We start from the raw sequence: 11,466 nt of genomic DNA on the forward strand, positions 1-11,466 counted from the left end.
ACAGAGACCATATCCATGTAAGTATGCAGTTCTGGCAATACCGGCCTCAACCTTCTTCTTCTGTGCGGATGCACACATATTCCCCGAACTCTTACGGGACTTGGTAAGAATGTCTTCCTCGAGTAATGAAATGAGTGTGTTGGGGAGGGACACTACGAACGTAGTGTGTGGGCATACAAGGTGAGAATGTGGGTCTCGCGGGACACTTGCGCGAGACAGTCCCTCCAGTAGCACTGTATTCTGTGCCCTCGGTGGCTCAGATGGATAGAGCGTCTGCCATGTAAGCAGGAGGTCCCGGGTTCGAGTCCCGGTCGGGGCACACATTTTCACCTGTCCCCGTTGATATATGTCAACGCACGTAGCAGCTGACGGTATTAATGTAATTATAATTAGGTTAGTTAGGTTTAAGTAGTTTTAAGTCTAGGGGACTGATGACCTCAGATGTTAAGTCCCATAGTGCTTAGAGCCATTTGAACCATTTTTTTTTCTTTATCATGAATTTGTTCTGAGCACCAAACCTTGTAACCTCCCTCCTTACTTACTTATCATTAACGCGATTTTATTGACCGTGTTCCCGTGACGCTAATAGTGACAATAAACTTTTGTAAGGCAGTCGCTTCCGAAGAGAATTACCAATTAGTGAGGAGAAGGATATAAACTATCCTTATGAACAACTTGATCCACTCTCTATACTCTCTTCTTACTTGAATTTTATTAGCAGATGAATAAGACAGCCAACCAATTGCAATGGAAATGGTGAAAGGTGGCTACACCGAGCCACAGCGCCAGAGATTGCGCCAAAGAGTATTATTCAGCCGCCTCCACTGGCAGTGCTTGTCGAGAACTCGTAGTAGTCAGTGCTTGCTGAGATGTCGTAGTGAAAAGTGCTTGTTGTGAACTCGTAGTAGGCAGTTTTGTTGAGAAGTAGCGGAGTGCAGTGCTTGTCGAGATGTGGCAGTAGTCAGTTCTTGTTGAGATGTGGTAGTAGCGAGTCGGTGTGGAGATATTGTAATGATTAGAGTGCTTTTCATCAATATAAATGAAGGTAACAAAACTCCATTTCTTTTTTTTCTCATTATTTCAATGTCCTGAATAATGCGTCATTACAGGTTCAGTCAACAAAGCATCTGGCTTGTGTTCTTGTGTTAGAGTGTAATTCTGGTTTTCTTGCGCAATTATGGTATTTCTAATTTTTTTTATCACTTCAGTATAAATGGTATTTGAAATTTCTTGTCTTATTGAACCATGGACCTTGCCGTTGGTGGGGAGGCTTGCGTGCCTCAGCGATACAGATAGCCGTACCGTAGGTGCAACCACAACGGAGGGGTATCTGTTGAGAGGCCAGACAAACGTGTGGTTCCTGAAGAGGGGCAGCAGCCTTTTCAGTAGTTGCAAGGGCAACAGTCTGGATGATTGACTGATCTGGCCTTGTAACAATAACCAAAACGGCCTTGCTGTGCTGGTACTGCGAACGGCTGAAAGCAAGGGGAAACTACAGCCGTAATTTATCCCGAGGGCATGCAGCTTTACTGTATGATTACATGATGATGGCGTCCTCTTGGGTAAAATATTCCGGAGGTAAAATAGTCCCCCATTCGGATCTACATCTACATCTACATCTACATCTATACTCCGCGAGCCACCTTACGGTGTGTGGCGGAGGGTACTTATTGTACCACTATCTGATCCCCCCTTCCCTGTTCCATTCACGAATTGTGCGTGGAAAGAACGACTGCTTGTAAGTCTCCGTATTTGCTCTAATTTCTCGGATCTTTTCGTTGTGATCATTACGCGAGATATATGTGGGCGGTAGTAATATGTTGCCCATCTCTTCCCGGAATGTGCTCTCTCGTAATCTCCGGGCGGGGACTACTCAAGAGGATGTCGTTATCAGGAGAAAGAAAACTGGCGTTCTACGGATCGGAGCGTGGAATGTCAGATCCCTTAATCGGGCAGGTAGGTTAGAAAATTTAAAAAGGGAAATGGATAGGTTGAAGTTAGATATAGTGGGAATTAGTGAATTTCGGTGGCAGGAGGAACAAGACTTCTGGTCAGGTGACTACAGGGTTATAAACACAAAATCAAATAGGGGTAATGCAGGAGTAGGTTTAATAATGAATAGGAAAATAGGAATGCGGGTAAGCTACTACAAACAGCATAGTGAACGCATTATTGTGGCCAAGATAGATACGAAGCCCACACCTACTACAGTAGTACAAGTTTATATGCCAACTAGCTCTGCAGATGACGAAGAAATTGAAGAAATGTATGATGAAATAAAAGAAATTATTCAGATTGTGAAGGGAGACGAAAATTTAATAGTCATGGGTGACTGGAATTCGAGTGTAGGAAAAGGGAGAGAAGGAAACATAGTAGGTGAATATGGATTGGGGGACAGAAATGAAAGAGGAAGCCGCCTGGTAGAATTTTGCACAGAGCACAACATAATCATAGCTAACACTTGGTTTAAGAATCATGAAAGAAGGTTGTATACATGGAAGAACCCTGGAGATACTAAAAGGTATCAGATAGATTATATAATGGTAAGACAGAGATTTAGGAACCAGGTTTTAAATTGTAAGACATTTCCAGGGGCAGATGTGGACTCTGACCACAATCTATTGGTTATGACCTGTAGATTAAAACTGAAGAAACTGCAAAAAGGTGGGAATTTAAGGAGATGGGACCTGGATAAACTAAAAGAACCAGAGGCTGTACAGAGATTCAGGGAGAGCATAAGGGAGCAATTGACAGGAATGGGGGAAATAAATACAGTAGAAGAAGAATGGGTAGCTTTGAGGGATGAAGTAGTGAAGGCAGCAGAGGATCAAGTAGGTAAAAAGACGAGGGCTAGTAGAAATCCTTGGGTAACAGAAGAAATATTGAATTTAATTGATGAAAGGAGAAAATATAAAAATGCAGTAAGTGAAACAGGCAAAAAGGAATACAAACGTCTCAAAAATGAGATCGACAGGAAGTGCAAAATGGCTAAGCAGGGATGGCTAGAGGACAAATGTAAGGATGTAGAGGCCTATCTCACTAGGGGTAAGATAGATACCGCCTACAGGAAAATTAAAGAGACCTTTGGAGATAAGAGAACGACTTGTATGAATATCAAGAGCTCAGATGGAAACCCAGTTCTAAGCAAAGAAGGGAAAGCAGAAAGTTGGAAGGAGTATATAGAGGGTCTATACAAGGGCGATGTACTTGAGGACAATATTATGGAAATGGAAGAGGATGTAGATGAAAATGAAATGGGAGATACGATACTGCGTGAAGAGTTTGACAGAGCACTGAAAGACCTGAGTCGAAACAAGGCCCCCGGAGTAGACAATATTCCATTGGAACTACTGACGGCCTTGGGAGAGCCAGTCCTGACAAAACTCTACCATCTGGTGAGCAAGATGTATGAAACAGGCGAAATACCCTCAGACTTCAAGAAGAATATAATAATTCCAATCCCAAAGAAAGCAGGTGTTGACAGATGTGAAAATTACCGAACTATCAGCTTAATAAGTCACAGCTGCAAAATACTAACACGAATTCTTTACAGACGAATGGAAAAACTAGTAGAAGCCAACCTCGGGGAAGATCAGTTTGGATTCCGTAGAAACACTGGAACACGTGAGGCAATACTGACCTTACGACTTATCTTAGAAGAAAGATTAAGGAAAGGCAAACCTACGTTTCTAGCATTTGTAGACTTAGAGAAAGCTTTTGACAATGTTGACTGGAATACTCTCTTTCAAATTCTAAAGGTGGCAGGGGTAAAATACAGGGAGCGAAAGGCTATTTACAATTTGTACAGAAACCAGATGGCAGTTATAAGAGTCGAGGGGCATGAAAGGGAAGCAGTGGTTGGGAAGGGAGTAAGACAGGGTTGTAGCCTCTCCCCGATGTTGTTCAATCTGTATATTGAGCAAGCAGTAAAGGAAACAAAAGAAAAATTCGGAGTAGGTATTAAAATTCATGGAGAAGAAATAAAAACTTTGAGGTTCGCCGATGACATTGTAATTCTGTCAGAGACAGCAAAGGTCTTGGAAGAGCAGTTGAATGGAATGGACAGTGTCTTGAAAGGAAGATATAAGATGAACATCAACAAAAGCAAAACAAGGATAATGGAATGTAGTCTAATTAAGTCGGGTGATGCTGAGGGAATTAGATTAGGAAATGAGGCACTTAAAGTAGTAAAGGAGTTTTGCTATTTGGGGAGCAAAATAACTGATGATGGTCGAAGTAGAGAGGATATAAAATGTAGGCTGGCAACGGCAAGGAAAGCGTTTCTGAGGAAGAGAAATTTGTTAACATCCAGTATCGATTTAAGTGTCAGGAAGTCATTTCTGAAAGTATTTGTATGGAGTGTAGCCATGTATGGAAGTGAAACATGGACGATAAATAGTTTGGACAAGAAGAGAATAGAAGCTTTCGAAATGTGGTGCTACAGAAGAATGCTAAAGATTAGATGGGTAGATCACATAACTAATGAGGAAGTATTGAATAGGATTGGGGAGAAGAGAAGTTTGTGGCACAACTTGACCAGAGGAAGGGATCGGTTGGTAGGACATGTTCTGAGGCATCAAGGGATCACCAATTTAGTATTGGAGGGCAGCGTGGAGGGTAAAAATCGTAGAGGGAGACCAAGAGATGAATACACTAAGCAGATTCAGAAGGATGTAGGTTGCAGTAGGTACTGGGAGATGAAAAAGCTTGCACAGGATAGAGTAGCATGGAGAGCTGCATCAAACCAGTCTCAGGACTGAAGACCACAACAACAACAACAACAACATTGAAGAAGAACCGTGCCAGATGTGTACGTTGAGTCATACTTCCACACACAGAACAGTTATACTTGTGCTTTGGTTTCGTAGGTTTTATAGTTGCTGGGGACTTAATTGTGTTAACGGAAATTTCATTTCATTCTTTGTTGTTGTTCTATGCAGTCAGATTGCGTACAAATACTAGTCAGGGCCAACCGTTTACGAAACAGCGTAATCGGACATACAGCGACTAAAAAATTAAAATTATTTGCATTCTATTTAATTAAGCCCCCATGCAATGGAAATGAGCGTTTGGCGTCATTGGCTGAGAGGCCCCTTGCTGGGCAGGTCCGGTCGCCTTGGTGCAGGTCTTATTACTTTCGACGCCACGTTGGGCGGCATTCGCGCCGGATGGGGATGAAATGATGATGAAGACAACACAACACCCAGCCCCTAAGCGGAGAAAATCCCCGACCCAGCCGGGAATAGAATCCGGGCCCGTAGGAGAGCAATCCGGCACGCTGACTACTGAGCTATCGGCACCAGTTGCAATAAATGGTGGTTTTCAGTTAATCTTAACCATTGTGTCAACGTATTTAAACGCACCTTCTTCAAAAGGACAAGAAACCTGCATACAGTTCGACAACATAAGTTACTATAAAAACATCATGGACCAATTTACGTGTCATACAGAAACTACTAACAACATCAAGTGTCACTAACAGCATGATATATACCAACGTGGGAAAATTGGTAGTTACGAACTTCACATTACCAGTCAGTAAGTAAAGCGATCTAACATCTCCACATGAAATATGTCGGCAACGATCTACATATCCATTTGTAAAAGTTAAGGCCCGTAAAATCAAGGTCTTGTCACATCAGTAAAATCAATCGCATAAAATGCCAGACAACGTGAAGAGCTACATGTAGACTGAGGGAGAGTGGAGAGCCTGAATACCAGTAAAACAAATCCTGAGGCGCATGCGCCGACAAACATGTACGCTTGGCGGCATAAGCAGCCATTAAGCGAAAGCACATTGAAATTACCAACAGCATTATAGAAATATATCATGCGAATAAACGAGTGTATATACTTTAATAAATACAAATATAGAAAAAATGTATTAGCATACGTTAAGACCCTTATGGGACCAACAGTACATCATCGTACGAAACTAACGATGCCTGTGCGTAAGTACGTCATTACAAGCAAAATGACATTACACAGATTAATAAGGCCTGCAGTACATCATCGTACTAAAAGTAATAACCTCAGTGCATAAGCACATATATTAAAAGAGTAAAAATTCATAGGTCTCTGCATAGTGTCGAACGTAGAAGGAGTGCCGGAATCAGTAACTTGGTACAACATAAACAGAAAACTAAACAGTATGCATAAAAATTGTCCTGTTGAAGAAGACGCATTTAAATGCATCCAAACTATGGTTAAGATCAAATGAAAACCACCATTTATTGCAACTGGTTGGATGTCTTATTCACCAGCTATTCTGTAACCATTGCCGAAGTGAAGCCCTGTTAGAATATTGAATTTCATTAGTATACATAAAACAGTGCAGTCACGCAGTGTGATGTACGATAAGAAAAGGGGTGTCACGAAACTTGAGTATTCCACAACAAAAGTCAGGTGGAACAATTTGGGAGTAATTAACCAATCGCTAGTTCAAGACGACAAAATGTATTCATTGTCTGAACGGTAACAAGAACAGCAGTGGTCGTTTATGTGATTAACAAAACGTGCTGCAGCGGAATGCTCGCACACGTGTTTCAAACAGCAAATCACATTACGCCGTAATAACGGGAGATGTTAGTATTTCCTTTACACCGTTACTAAAATCAAAAGAAGTAATCAGGAATGAACAATGACGTTAGTTACTGAAAATACGAGGGCTGCCCGGAAAGTATTGCACCGCATTTTTTTTCTCAGCCGAAAATAATGCTACGAATGCGAGACGTTACGTATGTATTATTTGAAGTCTGACTGAGAGGGACTAGTTTCCGTCACTTCCGATGGATATCGTAGCTGCAGGACCGTTTCAAAATGGCGTCTGTCGGTGATGCACATTACAAGCAACGTGCCATCATTGAATTCCTCACTGCAGAGAAAGAAACTGCAAAGTCTGTGGAACATCTGCTGTCGACGGAAGTACAGTTAGTCGCTGGGCACGGAGGGTGAAGTCATCAGAAAGCGGTTGGGTGGAGCTCCATGATCTGCAGCGATCAGGGAGGCTATCCGCTGACTCGTTGCGGTAAGATGATGTCATTCGCGAGGACAGACGCATTCGTGGAAGACATTCAGAAGACGTTGAAGAGGTGGTTGACCCAGCGAGTACTGCCTCCACCCCCAAGACAAGGATTGGTACCGACAGGGCATACACGCTCTTGTTTCGCGCTGAAGGAAGGCCATAGGGCGGGTTGGAGATTACGTGGAAAAATAAGAGTATGTAGATAAATACCATCCTTTCATGTGTGTAATTCTCATTGTGTTGAGTAAAGACTTGTTTAAGAAAAAAATGCGGTCCATTACTTTCTGGGCAATCCTCGTAGTTCACTATTGAAAGTTTATTTGCTTATACTAAAAGTTAGGTAATCTAACAGTATCGGTTCCTTACTTACAGATAACTTACGAAATTTGCAAATGGATCTCATTTAGATCTCCTATATCGAGTAATTTAAAAGTCGCTTTGATCCATAAATGATAACATTCACGCGCTTTTGCAACGCTGGAATTCGAACTAAGGCCATACAAGATAACAACTTGAGTAACGGTTTTAATACGCCAGTATCACTTTAATAGAAATTAATCTCGTTTTCAGCATTGTTCATCGTATTTCAAGAATGAACTTTGCTCTGAGAATTACTATAGAGCTGTTAAGTGGCCAAGGCATCATTAATAATTGCACTAATGAATGCTTTCAGCAAGAATACAAACTGTTGTTGTTACCATTTCTTAGTAAAGTTACTTTCGCTTTAAAGAACGCACTCCGTCTTCAGGCCACAAGTGGCCCATAGGGACCATCCGACCGCCGTGTCATCCTCAATTGAGGATGCGGATGGGAGAGGCATGTGGTCAGCACACCGCTCTCCCGGTCTTAAACAACGACACTCGTGTATTTAATAAATGAGAGGATTTTCACCCTCTTAAGTGATAATGACATGGGTACTGAATAGTTTGGAGATCCAAAGTTTTGATATATAACACTTATTACTGAAAGAAAAGTTTACTGAAAATCGCTACGTTCCAGACATGAACAGAAATAAACCAATCACACAGTTCTTCGTGGATGCCGAGACGCTCTCCCCAGTGGCGTCCACTTTGCTCCTGCTGCTCCACATAATACGAGCGGAGTGTAACTGACAGTGACCAATAACGAAACGGGATTTTGACGTTCCTGGAGGCTCGTGTATCAGTCCACACTTGCCATGCTCCCCTGCCTCACAACTAACGCCGTGTCCTTCCATAGGCCTGGCTTTCCAATACACGTGCTACTCGCGCGTCCGCTTACTTTCGTGTGTCATATCGCACTGGCCGCGCACTGGCTCTGACGAATCTCACAGCGACCAGTGACGGCACTAGCATTTTGACTTCACTCTTTGATAAACGATACATTACCCTAAACATCTCTATTACCATTGATCCAGCACAACGTATAAGGTATATATAAAACAATTCATAGGTGTCACATTGTTTACACTATTGACAAAACACATTCCATTTTCGATTTTTTTTTAAATTTACAGAAGAAAGCTAGAATTATGTTCACAATCTACTCTTATTATGTTTACTGCCCAAAGTGTCAAAACCCAGATTCTAAGTCAGCAGATTCCTCAGTCTTCGGAATACCAGAATTGTAGAGAAACTCTCTTCACTATTTATTGTTCCACAGGAAACAACGACACTATGAGCGTTAGACTGAAGGAGCAGTTCTCTGACCATTAGTATTCCGGTGTCCAGAGCAGCTCTCGAAGAGTGTTCAATACTTAGAATTTCACCAAATCAAGAGGCTTTTGCCTCAGAAACGTTCATATTGTTGTTGCCCCTCTTCCGCTCATTGGACAACTCCACTTTATGCTCCAACATGACACTCGAAATTGTTAATGTTGTGGTCTTCAGTTCGAGGAATGCTTTGATGAGGCCCTTCATGCTAACCTATTCTGTGCAAGTCTCTTTATCTCAGCATAGCTATCGCAACCTTCATCATTTTCAGTCTGCTTATTGTAGTCAACCATTGGTCTCTCATTGCAGTTTTTATGTCGCACACTTCCCTCCAGTATCTACTTCACGATTCCTTGATGCCTCATTAATCAATACGTTTATGCAGTTAGCTTTTACCGTTAGGTTATTTTTCCCCTCAATTGAATTTAGTACCTCCTCAAAAGTTACACCATGTACCCAAATAAGCTTCAGCATTTGTCTGGAGAATTACATTCCAAACATTTCTCATTTCTTCGTGTCTGAATCGTTTATCATCAACATTACACTTTGTACAGGCAACATCCCAGGAAAACACCTCCAGAAAACGCCTGCTAATATTTAAATTTATTTTCTGTCAATAAAATTTCCATGGTCTGTCACTGCATTGTCAATGTGTAAGACTTCGAACTTTTCGGCCGCTGTTGGAAGTGACCTCCCAGGTTTTTAGTCGCAGAAGATTTTTATTGACTATGGCAATGGTCTCCGAAGCCTACTCTTTAGAATTTTTTTTCTTTGGCTGTATAATTTTATCTCCACTCTACCTGCGCCATCGTCAGCTGTTTTTCTGCCGAAATAATAAATTCTTCTACATTTAGTGACACATTCCGTAATCTAATTCTCAGCATGCCGAATCTACTTCGACTACGTTTTACTATCTTTGTTTTACTTTTGTTTATTTCATCTTGTAACCTTTCAGCTGATTTTCTCTTTCTTGTCTCTTAGCATAATTAGAACGTCATCGGTAAAATTCCACATTTTAATTTTTGTATCTCTAAACATTAACTGCCTTCCCAAATTCGGGCTTCGTGTCTTCAACAGCTTTTCTCGCTATACAGATTGAATGACATCAGGTAGCGTCAACAGTCTTGTCTCCCATTAGAACTTGTGTTTTACTTTGATGGCAGTCGACTGTTAACTACAGCCTGTTTTCTGTAGAAGTTCTAGAGAACCCTTCGCACCTTCTTTAACATCGTAACGCTCAGGAAAGCTTCTGGTGCCTTCATGGAAGTAAATTATTCTCCAATTTTTTACCTCGTCAATTCTTTGCGTGTCTGCCAAGTTTCAGAAGGCTTGATAAAGACGTTCAGGCATGAGACGATTTTACTCGACTGACAAATAGCGAAAACACTCATTTGCATCATGTACATCTCCACTGTCATTTATACTCAGATTACCTTCCAAAAACTGTTGCAAGCTTGCTACATTCTTTTGTAATCAAGAGTTTAATAAATATGGCAAAGGTAATGTTAATCAGAACACAGGGAGGAGTTGTGATCTAAATAACGAAAGCTTTATTCATTCTTAACATCACAAGACAAAAAAATGGCTAAAGAAACGTCACACAAACATTTTCACTTGACAAACACTTTCACTAATATGGGGTCTTTGGTGGACAAAGTGATCAGCTGGGGATCGACACACGTCACTGACCACAACAATTGCTTTACCTGACTCCATACACGTTAATCCGGGGTATGGTACAAAAACTACGCCACCGTCATGCATCTGTACTCTACTGTTCCAAAAAGAAAAATATGGTTCGAAAGAACAGGGTGCTGAGAAACATATAATGGAGCCATAGGCAGTAGCAGCTAATATCTTACGCTTCTGCTGGCCAGGGCAGCACACCACGATGCGTTCGGCGACTGAAGTCATGCAGGCAGCAATCTGTTATTAATGGCGCGCGCCGGAAAAATGCAAGTACGCGGTCTCGCGTTTGCCTAGTTCAGAACACTGGTACATCCCTATGAGCCTCTGAAACCCCGGTGGATTCCAGTGTGCAGGTGGACTCCTTCTATGGTCTGCCAAACCAATTTTACTCCGTCCCACGATTATATGTGACGGAATATGTCAAATGTTTAGACAGCCAACTCAAGACAAATAAGTACACCCAAGCATCACTCGTTTTGCGCGTGATGCTAGATGCAGTACCTCTGCTGATACAGCAGGTAACTGGCACAGGCTCTAAGTGTCACACAAGCAAAGGACACAAGTCTCACCGTTTAGGTAGAGACTTGCAGTTCTTTACTAGCGAAGCGCCAGTACAAGAGTGACCTCCTTTCTCTCATCTTTCCTCGCCAGCTCGGTAGCAAAGCATATTTACATCTTAGACTGGCCAATCACGAGCTGGAGCGCCGCATTCTAAGATGGGAGATTGTCCTTTGCTCTGCATACACAGATTTGACCAATTAGAGACTTTAAAGTTAATTGGGAGAAAAGGTAAAAAAGATTCTGCTTCGTAGACTCTTTCCCAAGCGTTTACGTCATGTCTTTTGCTAACAACATGACCAGGATGGAAGCACAGCCCTCCATTAAAAGATTGTTATCTTCCCTGTTCCAACCATTTCGAACTTTACTAAGAACGCCCATAAACGAGCTAAAGGTCTCATGCTTTCACAAAAATGTTTTTTAACAGAGTCTGGACGTCTGGACACCAGTGACCTGTCCCACGGAAATTCGCAGAAAGCTCACAGTTGTCTCATCAGCTCCCTG

At 41.9% G+C, this 11,466-nt stretch overlaps 1 non-coding gene across 1 annotated transcript; it reads left to right on the plus strand.

The window, feature by feature from the left end:
* The first annotated feature begins 244 nt into the window (after positions 1-244).
* Trnat-ugu lies at positions 245-319 on the plus strand. Its single transcript has one exon. It is a non-coding gene; the product is annotated as a tRNA-Thr (tRNA).
* Positions 320-11,466: the final 11,147 nt, after the last annotated feature.

Source organism: Schistocerca americana, chromosome 4, assembly GCF_021461395.2.
Source record: "Schistocerca americana isolate TAMUIC-IGC-003095 chromosome 4, iqSchAmer2.1, whole genome shotgun sequence".
In the NCBI taxonomy this organism is placed as follows: domain Eukaryota; kingdom Metazoa; phylum Arthropoda; class Insecta; order Orthoptera; family Acrididae; genus Schistocerca; species Schistocerca americana.